Here is a 15,491-nt window from a genome sequence, read left to right as displayed (position 1 = left end):
CATTGCAGGGGCGGAATCAGCATCAAATTTGGAAGATGGTTGGTCCTGACCTTCACGTTTGGGACTTGCAACCATGTATTTGCCTGTACATTTTCTGTACTCTTTAGCAAGGATAAAAAACTGTAAAACTAAAAAATAAAGAAAAATTTAAAAAATTTCGGGAGGAGTCATGACCCCAGTTACCCCCTCTGAATCCGCCACTGCTTCATTGTAGCATCAATGACTGTTTTAACTCGTCTTCGAATATGGGTTTCCTGTCGTTTCTCGTAATGTTTTCTTGGCGTTCAGAACGTAAATGCGCGAGAAAAGTTGTCACAAAAGTATTCGAAATCATTGGAAATGAATTTTGTAAGGTTCACTTTTATATTTAAATGGGCACGACCCGGGTTTCGTAACGTGGATACATTTTCAGGTAACTACGTTACATACCCTAAAGATGTACCTAACTATGTTTAGAAAAACGGGTCGTGCCCATTTAAATATACAAAAGAACCTTGCAAAGTTTTATTCTTTTATTTCCAATACGGAGAGGTTTTACAGAGTCAAGCCTGACGTTATCAGTTGCACAGAATTATTACCTTACTCAAATTACGTAATACTTGAAAGCAAAATAAAAGGAAAATACCTCGAGACAGCATTGGTATCATGTTACTCTTCGCAAATGCTAATGAGATCAATTTTGTTGCATGCAGAACGAGTTGAGGAAGACAATGTCGAGTAAGGGGAAGGGGTAGAGGGAGTGGCTGATCCGAATATGGACATATGAAGGTTCAGATACTATATGAAATCAAACTACAATTCTGCAAATGTACCAAGAGTATTATGAATATAATAATAAAAAATACTGTACTGAGAAAACGTTATTGCATATTATAATCATCGTAAATTTAGCAAATCATAGATAATTTGCAAGTGTTTGATTGTAAATATTGTAAAACCGAAAATTTTCAAAAATCTGACACCTAAGCACTTGACTAGACAAACGGCAAATCAATCTTCATCGTATTTACTTAGGCTTGTTAGTCTATGAAGTACTTCAGGAGCATATTTTGGAATTTTAATTAAACTTATATTTCCTTCCCTTCTCACTGGAGTTCGTTTTCAGGGCTTCTGCGGGAAGCGTTCAGAAGGTGGAGTTAATAGGTCATATAACTGTTTCAATAAAATATTTACCATGCTAAATACTATGACGAGTATAAACCTGCAGTATGTTAACGGATGTTTCTTTTATCCACTGTCCTGCCAGAAAGGTGGAATCACTGCAGACACAAATAATAATCTACCTTTCAGTTGCCTAAAACTACATAAAACTGATATATATCGGAAGAAAAAATAACGCTGTTTTTATGATAATTTGATGAAATATTTAATGATTTTTCGTATTTTTTAATCGAAATATAAATGTGCTATCGCTCCGAATTCATATTCATTTTCAAAAAGTCTTCTTTGAACGGTATGTACGAGAGTCGTTCAATAAGTCCTTAGAATCTCCGAGAAATTGCTCTCTTAGAATCAAAAATGAATATTAACCAGAAATCAGAATTGGTGACTGTTCAGATGTCAAAGCTTCATCTGTATCCATATGATACTTTGTTACCGATCGTTGTGAACAACTTTCACTTGTTTATAAAAATGGATGACAGGCAATTTTCTGCGGTGACCAAATACATATTTTTTAAGTGGATTAACGCCGAAGGAATTCAAAGCTGAGTTACAAATAGTTGATGGCACATCTTCTTTTGGGTTTGCAAGTATACTTAATTGGGTTAATTAATTAAAACTATACCGTGCATCCAAAAAAATTAACATCGTTCCGGATTCCCTACGGAAATATCTCACCCCAAAACGATTGGCAAAATCCACGATATGGTTTTAAGTGATGTACGGATCAGACTGCACGATATATTTAAGGCCACAGACATACCTAAATGCACAATTTCTTTAATTTTTCACGAAAATTTGGGTGTGAAATAAACCTCGGTAAGATCGCTGCCGCGTGTGCCGCGGTGGAGAATAATCGCAATTCCGACTCAGAGGTTATTTTGGCACTTTTTTTCGCAATCTTGAGGATTTTCCGCATCGAAAAGTAACATTTAATGAAATATGGATTCATAATTGCATCAGAGAGTAACAGGTAAGGCAACAGAACTTTGAAGATGAGCGGGCTTCTAAGCCGGCGAAGATGGTGAAATTGGCCGGTTAAGTCATGGCAACGATATATTGGGATGTATGCGGTATAATATACATCGATTACTTGAAAAAGGGAACAGTGTCCTTATTTGAAACAAAAAATGTTTTTCCTTCAAAAATTCCAAGGCACGGTTGCATACCAGTTCAGTTGCAATAGCCAAAATACGCAAATGAAGTTTCAATTATTACAAAATTCACCGAATTCACCTGATTTAGCCTCGAGTAAATTTTCCTTTTCTCAAAACCTGAAGAAATGGCTTAGTGGACAAAGGATTACGTCTAAGAAGGAGTTCATTTCCCAAACTAATGCCTATATTAAGGATTTCCCGAAATTCTACTTTAAGACGGCTTAAAATACTTGGAAAAATGCTTGTTAAAATTCAAAGAGCTGAAATAAGACTATATTGAAAAATATACAAAAATCGACCCAATACAATTTTGAACACTCTCGTATTTAGTGTGCATCGCTATATCTGTAGCTGTATTACCTAGAGAATGCCAGTTATTACATTGTGCGTACCTTTTGAAAATACCGCCTGCGGCTTTATTGAATTCTGGATAATATTGCTATTGATAATCACCGATTTATGCCGTTTATTACCTAAGTCATTAAGAAACACGTAGTTATTAGTACAGGATATGTTGACAGGCATCGTGTACCACTTGGATGAGATGAGTTTTCCTAGAATGCTTTGCAGCGCACGTGAAGGATGAAAGAGACAGGAGAAACTTAAGTTTCTAACAGTGTTGAGGGTTTAGGAGCACTGAGATTTGAAAGGCTTGCGGATTAGCAGACGTTCGAATCATCATTGATGCAGGGTGAAGGGATAGTGGGAAGAATAAAGGGAGAGAAGAGCATCCACGACGATTGGTTGAGGGATAGGATTAATGAAAGTTGGTAGGGGAATGGATGGAGTGGAATGAGTAAAGGATTTGGGGCGAGTCAGCGGGAGATATTAATGCGTGCTTCCCCTCCCAAACCGAGCGTTGTTGATGCTTCTCCGATAATTTCCACTTAACAAAGGAATGTGCGGAGTCAACTCTGTCGATTGCTTTAATTTGGGGGATCTTCGCGAAGTTAAAGTTCAGTGCATCCAGATTAGGCAACCTTGGACTGAGGTGAAATGTTCTTGATACTCTCCGAGACGCCATGCGCCTGTGGATTTAATGAAAATTGGTAGAATATCATCTTTTCAGTTATTTAATCCGTGATGAATTGAAATTTTTATTCCATCGTTTCAAATCTCATTCAGGAGTATTATGATTTCATGGAATATAACCTTTGAACTGCAACTATCATCACTTTGAATAGGAGTTTGCCGCGATTGTTAGAAAATTAATTCTATAGATGTTTAAACTTAAGTTACCACTTCCAATTGCAAATTCATAACTATACTTTGACATTGAAATGCAATTGACTCACATAAAAACAAATCACACGCTCTATGTGCATAATTTTATAGCATGTCAAGTTTTTCACTGGGTTCATTGAAGTAGTCATGCATCGATAATTTGGAGGTATTTATTTATTAAAAACTTACTCTGAGCGTGTTGAAACTGGTGATGGAAATGGCGATTGAAAATGAGTTGACGTCGATATTTGTTTTATTTTCTTTAAACTTGGGTGCCACATTTAATAAAATTTGTATCTAATTAGCACTACAAACACAATAGCACTACAGTTACCGCAGTTTGAAAAGGAGGGTTAACTTACTCTTTTGAACTTCAAGACAATATTCACGCATGTTATTTTTTATTACCATTATGGTACTCCCTGAGTGCTCTTAACTTTTAACACGTGAAATAATGAGGGTGTATTTATGGGTATGAATCCTAAGTCACTTACCTTGAGAGATAATAGCCAAAATGTACAAAGAGCAGTTTGTTGTTACACCTGCATGATTTATCAACGCTTTAATTTTTTTTTAAATTCATGGACATGCCCCATACATCACGGGTATATGTATATATACCTTATGTGATTAAAAAACACGTACACGCTCGTAAGTCTAGGCGTATATAACTTCTATCTCTCTCTTTCTCTTTCATTCAAAATGCTTTTTGGTTTGCAATGAGCAGGATGGAACCGCTTTCGACCCTGGTACTTTATTTAAGGAAAAAGGAAGCATTTGTGGAACCTCCGGTCACATTAAAATTCTAGTCTTCCAAAATTTCCTTCTTTTTTCCATAACCAGAAGAAAAGGGACGAAGAACAAGGGCCTTTCTTTCCACAAGGCGCTTTCCGATCCAGGGTGAAAAGAATATGTGATGAGGGGGAAAGCTACACAGGCAGAAAAATGATCATTGGAGCACTTCTTCGTCTCGGCCACTCCTTTCTCATTTTTAATAATCCCTTTCTTAAGGATTGTTTCTTTGCATTCTTACCGTCCTTCAACGCTTACAAAGGAGCACTCAAAATTGCAACTCAAAGATAATGCTCGAGTTACGACGTGGAAAATTTTTTAGTCTTATCAAGAATATTTAACATCCAGATTGATAGGTGATTGGTGAGTTCACGGGAAGGAGAAATATTTTGAGAAATATGTAATGACTAATGTTTTTTTTTCCATGATGAATGATAAATTGCCACGAGAGAACACGTATGCTGAAAAAGTTAATATCCAAGCATGAAATTTTGGCTCAAGTATTTATGCATTATAGTGTTTATTTTAAAATAATTTATTGACGTTTGATTCTCTGCCGTCGAGGTAACTCAAGAGGAGAAAAAACAGAATGTTCCATGAAATGTGGTTTCTTTAAGGAATTTGACTGTTGTCAATAGGGGAATTAATATATTAGCCTGAAAATAGCAAGGAAAATGTCAAGCTAGTCATTCAATTGGAATAAATGATGAATAGCCGACTTTCTACGGAAAAATCTCAATTTTGATACATAGATTTTGGGGTCATATACTTCCACACTGATTGGATCAGACTGTGATGGGTTATGGTAGGTGCTACTCTTTATTATCCAATGATCATGGGATTTATTCGATGCAGTTCTGCGCCGAGCAACGTTTGCTGTTTAGCATTTTCATACGCATCCATTTTTTCTTTTTAGATCCCCGAGAATTAAGCAAATGTAACTAATGCAAGGGCTTTTTGGAGTTCTTCCTGTTCAATTGTTCTTGGACATATACAAGAATTGCCATGAGAAAAATTCCCCTGGACCGCGAATCGAACCACGGACCTTTGGCTTTCCGGGCCACTGCGAAAACCAGTACTCTATCCAAGTACTTCAATTCCCTTGTCAATTATACCGATGCTCGTGGTACTAGGTGTTAGGCCCTCGCGGTCCATCAATGATGGCAACGCGAGGGAGAAAGGACTTTAAGAAGCCACTACCGGTTAGGAGCCTCAAACCTGCTCTAAAGCTGCGCAAAATGGTATGTGTAATATTTCAATTCCTGCCACGTGAACGGCAGTGAAATATACAAGAATTTTTTCTCATGGCGATTCTTGCATATTTCACTGCCATTCACGTGGAAGGAATTGAAATTTTCTTCTACAGTTGTCCTTTTCATGTCACAGACGGACTACACTGCCCAATTAATGACGCGGAAAAGAAAATTTAACATTTATTCCGTCATCGATGGTTGATTGACTCTTTGAGAAGTTTTTCCTTACATATTCTTTATAACCTCTCCTCCAACTCTCTCGATGCAAACCCACAGCCTAAGGCGGCACCCGTCGCTACAAACTCGGCTATCGGGAGCGAGAGCAGAGCCACTATTCTTGCGCCTTTATTTTGCGTGGCATTGTGTTTCCTGCCCGCGATCTAAGGAATCCGTAGTGAGGGAAAAAGCTGGAACATTTCCAAAGATGAATGTCTCCGCGAAGTTTCCAGATTCGTGGGGAATATTTAATGAAAAGAAGGAAAGTCAAGATTTGCGTAAATGGGGAAGGGTTGGAGGTAAGAAAGTTATGAGCGGCAGGAGAGTGGATATGAGGTTGGAGGGAGAAGAAGATTTAAATGGCTCGAAGTAGCGGGGTCTCAGAATTCGCGTGGGTGAAAGAAAGGTGAGGTTGGTTGAAATCCTGGGGGTGAAGTGAGAAAACAGAGGGTGGGAAACGCTGTGGTTTCGTATTTCAAGGAAGAACAGTCAACCCATAAAGTGCGGGTTTTGCTCATTTCTTTTTCACCCTTTACAGCTCAGCGCTTACGTACCCTGTGGCCTTTTCCCCGTTTCCAAACCGACTTTCGATCCCAGAGGCCCTATTAATTCCTTCCCCCTACTGGAGGATGGGGGTCTGACTAAAATCTTACCCCATCTCCCAATTCCTTCTTTAGATTTCAATGCGCCCTTTTCACGCATCATATGTCTCGGTTCAGACCCTTCTTACTATTCTTCAGTCTGCAGTGATTTCACAGATCTTCACAACTCTACACCACGGACAATTTTGTTCTTACATCAAAGCATCCATGGTTCCATGGTGAATCTCACTCTTCACTCCCGTATTATAATACCCTTCCGGTGCCGATCATAGAAAATATATTTTCTTTTCTGTAACTCCGAACCCTATTTAAAATACAACTATTTAGTGCAAAAAATCGCACATAATTACTCATGTTAATGTAAAAAACTTCGAGTCTCTGCCCATGTATCAAAGTGATGCCTACCTTTGAAATACATCATCTCTTTTTCGGGTAAAAAAAGTTGCATTTGTCCATGGATACCTTTTTCACCGAAGTAGTTATTGGGGCATGTTTTCCGATGGCATAAGATGCGTAAGAAATAACGATCACTACCTAATATGAGTTTCTAATTACGGTTTTTTAACGCTACTTTCTAAAAAAAGTAATAGAAACAGTGAATTAATAATTCAATGGAAAGTTAAATACCTTAATTTTCAATTCATTTGTAAGTAATAAGTTCTATTCCATGCATTTATTTCTCAGGGTACCTAAGTTATCTCTATTAGATTCATACATCATTTTATAAAGGTTGCGATGGTAGACAAAATCATGACGATGAATGTTAAAATGAGAGAATAACAAAGGAATTGATTGAGGACCTCCGCCAAATTCTAGGATCACCAGGTTGCGCCGTTTCATGTGGCTGAAGAAAAGTGGAATTGCATTGCTATTCGATTTTTCTGGGTGCTCTGGTGAGGATTTTCCAGCATAAGAAGAAGACATGGATGACGTCGAACACCACGATAATTATATCAATGAAGATGATTAAATATTTATTTTTATCTGTATTTGTAAAAACATTTTTTTTCTATGCATGCAAATATGTAGTATATTTTTATGTAAATAAGCTTTTGTGTGTAAATTTACTTTTTTTCCTATTTCTATTTAAGTACTTTATAAGCATTGCGATTTAAATGGGGTGCTTTTCAAGGGTTGAAAAGTTGCAAAATAATATTAGTACATATTTTAAGGAACAGAATTCTTGCATAAGAGCACTGTGACGAATAAAATATTTTATATGGTAAATATTTTTTACATTATCCCCTAGAAAGTCTTGATTTTTAAGGGTTATTTTTCACCCCTAAAAATAAAAAGCGCCCATCAGCATTCCTTAGATTTTAAAGTATAGGGTGAGATAAGCTTAATCCCTAATTTTTATGCAAATCGATTCCGTTTGAAAAAAATGGAAATTACGTTTAGTTACAATTGTTGCAAGGTTTTGTTCTTTTTTGAGCTTCATTTCCTGGACTGCACCAACTAATGTTTTTGATCACTCATTCATCAAATAACGACTAACTACCTGGTTGAATGTTCAATTACTTCATTTCTTATTCATTTTACTTATCATTGTTATAATATTTTTATAATTTCGTTTCATTGAATTTTAATTTTATAGTCGCTGGAATATTAAACCCAGGATTTCAATCTTCCCAGTCAACCTTCAATTTTTCAAAAGCAAACTAATGCTTCAGTGCTGGAGAGAAGCGTGCTGTGGAGGCCCTTAAAACATCGGGGAAGCCACACTTGTACCCATTGGCATCATGACTTTTTAATTATAATTGATAAATTGAGATTTTTTTTCTCTCTCTTTACCTCAATCATAAACATTGATTAATGGCTTGGGATGTAAAGCTTTAAGAATTACATACCTTCTTCGAGGCTTCATTGAAATATGATTTTTTATAAAAAAATATATTGATTGCAAAAAAAAAACTGAAGAAAGCCAAAAAAAAGTTTGCATTTAATTTTTATATCTACACTCTAAGGCGCATATAAACATTACAATTGTTATCTCTATTTATTAAAAATAATTATAGCGCATGTGAAGTATTAATTCAATGAAAAGGTAATGTCTGAATTAAAGGAACTCGTAATGATACATACTGATGATCACATCTTTAAAGAAATGCGTACTTGAAGGCCCCTCTTGATCCAGGAAGCATCATCAGTTTTTAATTACTTTTTGCTAAACATACTCATAGCATATGAGAAATTCTTCAATGAAATGGTAATATCTGAATTAAGGGAACTCATGATCACTCACGCTTAATATTTAAAAAATAAATAAAATTTACGTGAAAGCCCCACTTGATTCCGCAAGCATCATCAGTTTTTAGTTACAATTGTTATCGCTATTTGCTAAAAATAACTATTGTACATGTGAAGAAATAATTCAATGAAAATTTAATGCCTGGATTGCGGGAACTCGCAACCACTCATACTGATAACCTTACTAAAAAAACATATGAGAAGGCCCCACTTGATCCCGTGGGCGCGCGTCCAAACAAAAAAACAAAAAAGACTTCACAGGGGATGGACAAGGCGATGGCCTTGGATCGAGAGCCGCGTCGCCGGTGGCCTGCAAACGAGTAGGAGGATTCGGTGAGAGGCTGTCAGTCACGTCCCCTTTTGAGCGGGAGGAATGCGAGCTCTACCCCCCTCTCACCTTTCACACGGCCAGTCCGAATCATCCTCTCCAATCCGCTTCCACGGCCTCTCACCGCGGCCTCCTCATCGTGCAACTTTTTGCCATCAGCCCCACCGGGCTGGCGGGCTAAATCCGGGTCACGAGTCCTCCGTCCAGCTCCTATCGGGCAGGGGCAAAAATTAATTTCCGAACGAGCACACCGATCGGAAGGTTGGATCCCCAGATCCATGAAATTATCGCGCATACCTATTCATTAGTGCGTTCCAGCTTGTAGGTTTTATTTTATAACTTTCCTATGATAATGAAGGAAAAATTGAGGTACGTATGATTGAACTACCTCAGATATTCTATTTTTTTTTCTTGCGCACCCAATCAAATTTTTTTTCTCGGGGCTAAGATATTTTTTTATTCACCCCATTATATTTCACAGCAATTTCGTGGTTGACTCTTCCTAATCAAAGCATGCCATTCATTCTTTATGGTAGGTATCTATTGATAATATGTCTTTTCTATGTGTTGACATGTTGAAATTTGAACATTAAATGTTAATTTTCCATTTAATAGTCGTATGATCAGTAACTAATACCTTGGATAGTTATTAAGAGTTTTTGGAGGAGTTTTTGTTCATTTACAGGGCTCTTTTAATGTTGCTTAGTAATCTGAATAAATTGTAGAAATTGATAAAGAGAATATGGCTTGAAGTAATGACCCGTCGGTTTCTGACTATGGGTTAAGACTTAAGATATATTGCAATATTTTAGCATGATAATTTAACTTTGCTATGCACTGCTTCTCATTTTTCTGGTGCAAATATTTTGTACATGAATCATTACAAGTATCTAAGGAATCCCTCAAACCTAATGCCAGGTGGTATTAGTCTTGAGTTCACTGGCACGCGAGTAGCAGGGAAGACAGCTGAACATGTTTGGAGATTGCATTAATATATTAATGATCTTAATACAGTCAGAAGCACAGTGAAAACTTCCTCTCTATTTTATCTCAGAATTCATAAAACATATATCTAGTTACCCCAAATCCTAAGTAGATTTTTAATAAGTTTGACTAAAGTATTAGTTAAAAAACATAGTTGTCGTTTTATATACATATATTGGAAATATGCTTTTTCGTAGCTATTTAGGTGTCACAATCTAGTTCATTTATATTTCTCTTAATCTCTCAGACTTTTCTTACACTGCCACTTAATATAAATAATTTATGAAAATTTTTATGTTATTTGCCTTGCGTATCACAAAAAATAAGATTTTTAAACTTTATAGTGATTTAAGTATATATGAGACAATTATTTTTTTCCGCATGTAACTAATCGAAAGGGTTATTATCTATTCAAGGGTTATACAACTATGTTCTTTAACTGTCGTCATGGGAAAATCTACAACTTGGATTATGCATATTTTATCACAAATAAGTTCATTGTTCATTTTTTTCAATTATGGCCCCTAAAAATTATTTATTATTAAGTGAATAACGGGAGAGCTACTTAACTTTTCTAAAAGTCGTCAAATCATTGCGTGCAAGTATGGTGGGTGTATTAAAAGCGGTTATTTACACGTGTTATGAAAAGTAAATCATCTGAGAATCAATGTTGAAATGAACCAAATCCAGGCTTCCAAGGGAAATATTGTAAACATTTTCCACGAAAATCATGTGATTGGCTACCTAATTGAATAAAGCCAAATCAAATAATTAATTATCAATTAACCTCACTGACGACGCTTTGTATTACCTTTACGCATGAAATAACCGAATGATTAGTATTTGATTTCCATTTTGTATTGGCGTTATACCATGCATCGTATATTGGATGAATGCAATGAGATGGAGGAGATAGGGCAGAGAAAGCTTGCTACAGGGGTGTTTAATAACGGAAATAATTAGTTTACAGTAATTAATTTGATTTTTTTTTATTTTGTAAACATTTTTACTTCACTGCTGAAGCTTTTCATTATTTCGTATACCATTATAAAGTATTAGTGTTTGTGTATTGATAAACTTTTAACGATAGGATGGGAGCAGAACTTATATTTCCAAAATAAAAGGAAATATTCCCACATGGTTGACATCGTCATAAGTCCCGATAACCTCGAAACTCTCGCTGGGAACACATATAAGGAATATTTGCGGCATAGTCCTAAAGAAATTAGGATTCGTCTTGCGCATTGTGGAAAGATTTTCGGATGAGAAAGTAAAAGAAAGGTACTATTTCACACTCGTCCGACCGCACCTTGCATATGCAGCGAGCATATGGAATCTGGTGCAGAAAGACTTAATCCGTGAACTGAATAAAATACAAAAGAAGGATGCGCGGTTCTTCAAAAATTGGTACGAGTGAACAGACAGCGTTCCCCAGATGTTAAGCGTATTAGGCTGGGAGCCATTGGAGACTCGGAGGCTGCGCGCTAGGCATAAATTGCTTGAACAATTGATAATAGATATCTTAGCGACACGGAAAACATAATATTAGAGCTCCACTATATTTCCAGGTTAGGCAGAAGCGATAAATTTAGGGAGATATTTAGCCGAACGGATAGATATGAGAATTTTTTTCTCCCCTAACTATAAAGGACTTTAATAAATGCTAATTGTAATTTCGTAAGAGCATTTCCTTTTTATGTGCATGTATGTGACTAGTGCCCTAACACCCTCTGCCACACGCCATTTTAAACCACTTGCGGAGTAGTATGTAGATGCAGATAAGTTCTTCAAATTCTCCTTCTGATTCCTACTCTCTACCTTTCCAAACGTCGTGTACTCAATATGTTTCCCCTAGTATATAATACAGTATTGCAACATAGTTTTATGTCTTAGTCAAATACCTGTCCGCTCCTTCCCAATATTTACCACAAGTCTTCTTTCTTTGCCGTATCCAGCACTTTATATTTGTTTTTCTCTCCTTTAAACGCACCTTCGCCATTATTTCCCATGTCTATAACCTCAAAATTTCAAGTATGTTCTCATCATGGGTAATCAAATGCCGTAATCTCACCGCATGCTATGTGTCACCATTAGATAACCTAAATATATTCCAAATATGAAACTATATTTTCCTCTGCCCCTCGTTCCCCAACAGTTTCTTAATGGCTTTAACCACCTTGGTCTCAAAAAAAATTTGGTCTTGGTCTTTGTCTTAGTCTTGGTCTTTGGTCTTGGTCTAAAAAAAATGTCATCCCTTCGGAATCCACTGCTTATGTTCCCGAAGAATTATTTAAATTATGGTCTTATACATCGCTAGCATGGATGAGTCGCAAACTCTTAACATTGATAGTAGATATGTTCTTGAACGGTACACGAAGCGAGACGATTTACGATGCACCACCAATTGCATATTCAGAGTAAAAGGAGAAACATTTCAATCAGTGTCAAGCTGATTAATACGCCACATCGTGCGATTGATATACGCCACTCTTATGACTATGCGCAGCAAACTACCGCGAGCATCCCCTTTTAATCTCGTCTCCTTTCCAGATGCAGAGTTTAGAGCGAAGTAACAGAGCTCATGATGCTCACAAAGAGAAACGAGATGGCATCTTGATCGATGGTTGCTAAGCGAATTGAGCCGGTACACTAACGACTCTTGCCGTGAACAGGAATGGTTGATGCAGCAGAATGGAATTGCTGATAGCAGATGTGTACGAGAAATAATGCATACCAAACGTGATTGGCTTGGAAAAGGGCTGGAACTTGGAAGAGGATTAATGTGGATAGGAGGAGATTTTACAATGGATTTATGGAAAGAACAGCATTTTCGTCAAGTTGATAAAATTGTAGAAATACCAAAACGATACCGTCAGATTTACGGCTTGTCTGCCCCTGGAGCTTGAAGACAATTAGTAAATATCTATCAGGGTGTTTAATACTATGAAACATTCTGAATTAATATAAATACCGTATTATCACTAAGTAGAACTTTAGATAAAATGGAGCATATCAGTTTAAAAACCATGAAAAAAATATGATGAAAACACTTTTTCATCTTTCGGATCAATTATAGAGTAAAAGGGGCCAATTTTTGATGTGTAAAGTACTCTCCATGATTATTATGGAAAATATTTTAATAAGTGATTATTATCGAGATTATATGGGTGGCTATTTGTTCTTGAGCAATTATTGCATCACATATTTGTTTTTAACGTTATTTGTAAGCGTAAAGTAGTACTACTTATATTCCTGCTGAAAGTTGAGAATTTTAGGCATCCCCTTGATGATGGTGACTAGGAAGTCAATCTGAATACTTATATATGCGGCTGTATTCAAGAAATGCAATTTTTTCGGCTCAGTGTACGCAGACACACAGTCAGAGATCCGATGAAGTCTATCTGCGTCAGCTCAAACATTTATTTATTTCCACAATACACAAATACGCCATCCTGTCCCATTACTACCATTGCATGCGTACTAGTATATAGTACTAGGAATATTTATGAAATCACTACTTTTAGGAGGAGAAGTATTTACACTCAGATATAACTAAATAACTAGAGGAAGAAATTTTCATTTCAAGTGGATAAAAGAAAATTATGGAAATACTCTTTAAGCAATCAAAAATATTCAGTCAAACGCGATAAAAATTTTCCTTATGCTACTTGGTATGACTTTAAATAATGAAATTAATTGCTTTTGAAGTGAATCCGTTAAATTGGGTCGCCAAATTCGGCCTTTTCAAGCTTTTAATTTCAAGTAGAGAAAAGAAAATTATTGAAATATTTTTAATTAGCGATCAAAACTATTGAATCAATTGCAATGAAATTTTTGCTTGTGCGGCTTGGTATGACTGTAAACAAGAAAACCAATTGTTTGTGGAGTGAATCCGTGTAATTGAGTCACCAAATTCAATCGCAATACCTTTTCTTAAGGCTAGCCGTATTTAGATGTTAAGTAGGATGCACTTAACTTTGAAAATGTTATTAAATTAAAAATTAAATTAAAATTCTTAATTTTTTTCTTATGATTTTTTCCCCATCCTTTTGTCTTTACTAGGCCTTCCATCACCTTCTGTCATAATTTTTTTGCCCCAGATAACCGAGTGCATTTAAGATTTTTTTATTCCTTGCATCAGTGCCATAAGACGTCACACCACTACAAAATCAGTCGTTTAACACTATGCAAATAAAATTTGCAAACATATTTTTCGTTTCATAGCATGTATCTCACAAAAATGTTTTTCAGAAACTATAGCCAAGTGGGTTGAATCAAAAAATAGTCAACAGGGTACGTAAATTTCTGAACGGCCATTAGAAAAACTTATTTAGTTCTCATACAGTTATAGTGACATCAGGTGTGCCTCAAGGAAGCGTATAGGACTTCCTTTTGTTTATTATGAATATCAATATTCTCTGCTCCTGAATTTGCGGTAAAATACGTTTATGAGCTAGCTAGTGACGCTGTCATTTATTACGAAATTAGCTATCTCTTTGGCTATGAAATTCTATCATCAGGTTAAAGGAGTTTCATGTTAGCAGCCACTAGTGGGGATTATAACTTAATTTGAGAAAATTCGCGACAATACATTTAGGTACCTGCGAGTTACGACAGATTCGAATCTGCCGAAGGTAACACCCGTAAGAAATATTTCAAGCTGTTTTTGGAAATAAAAGAGAGGTGTTACATCACATTCGGCGGGCCACACCTTGAATATTTAGCGAGCATATTTGACCCAGCGGCGAAATGATCAGTAATAAACTAAATAAGACACAAAGTAAAGGTGTGTGATTCGTCAAAAACTGCAACGGGCTTGCACAAAGCCGTACACGGATGTTAATCAAATTAGACTGGGAGCCGCTAGAAACTTGAAAATTAATAATAATAATCTTTCGTAGGGACGCGTTGAGAATCACATTAGAACCTCTTTATAATTCTAGCTCCGATAGAAACGATAAATTAAGATAGGTAATTTGCCGATCGGATAGGTATAGAAATTCGTGTTTCCCAAAAGAATAACTTTTGACTTTGGACTTACATTAGATAAACTTTTCTCGGAACTCCATGGTCGCATTTCCTTTCTGTATGTAAACGGCTGGTGCCCTAACACCCTCCAGCACTCGTCTATTAACGTGGATTGAGAAGTAGGTATGTAGAAATAGATTAATTCTTATTGTAAAATTACAATGCATCGTAAGTTCAAATCTTAGCAAGGCAATCTTGACATAAGTTCATGTTCAGGCCGTTGGAGGCATATATATGGAAGATTTACCTGAGCAATGAAGTGGAAGTGTATTTTTATGATAATTAGTATGACATGGAATAATGGGATAAAATCTATTGGAAACCAATATAAGCAATAGCAATTTAATAAAGTTTATCATATAAAAACGTAAAGCACGACGTTCAGCATTATCCACTGGTTTCAAGAGCCCGTGGCTCCGCATCAGTTTTGCATTCTACATATATTTCATCCGAATGCTACCAAATGCCATCAGATTTGATTACAATCAAATTATTT

This window comes from Ischnura elegans, chromosome 2 (assembly GCF_921293095.1).
Source record: "Ischnura elegans chromosome 2, ioIscEleg1.1, whole genome shotgun sequence".
Lineage (NCBI taxonomy): Eukaryota > Metazoa > Arthropoda > Insecta > Odonata > Coenagrionidae > Ischnura > Ischnura elegans.
This window is presented reverse-complemented; position numbering follows the sequence as displayed.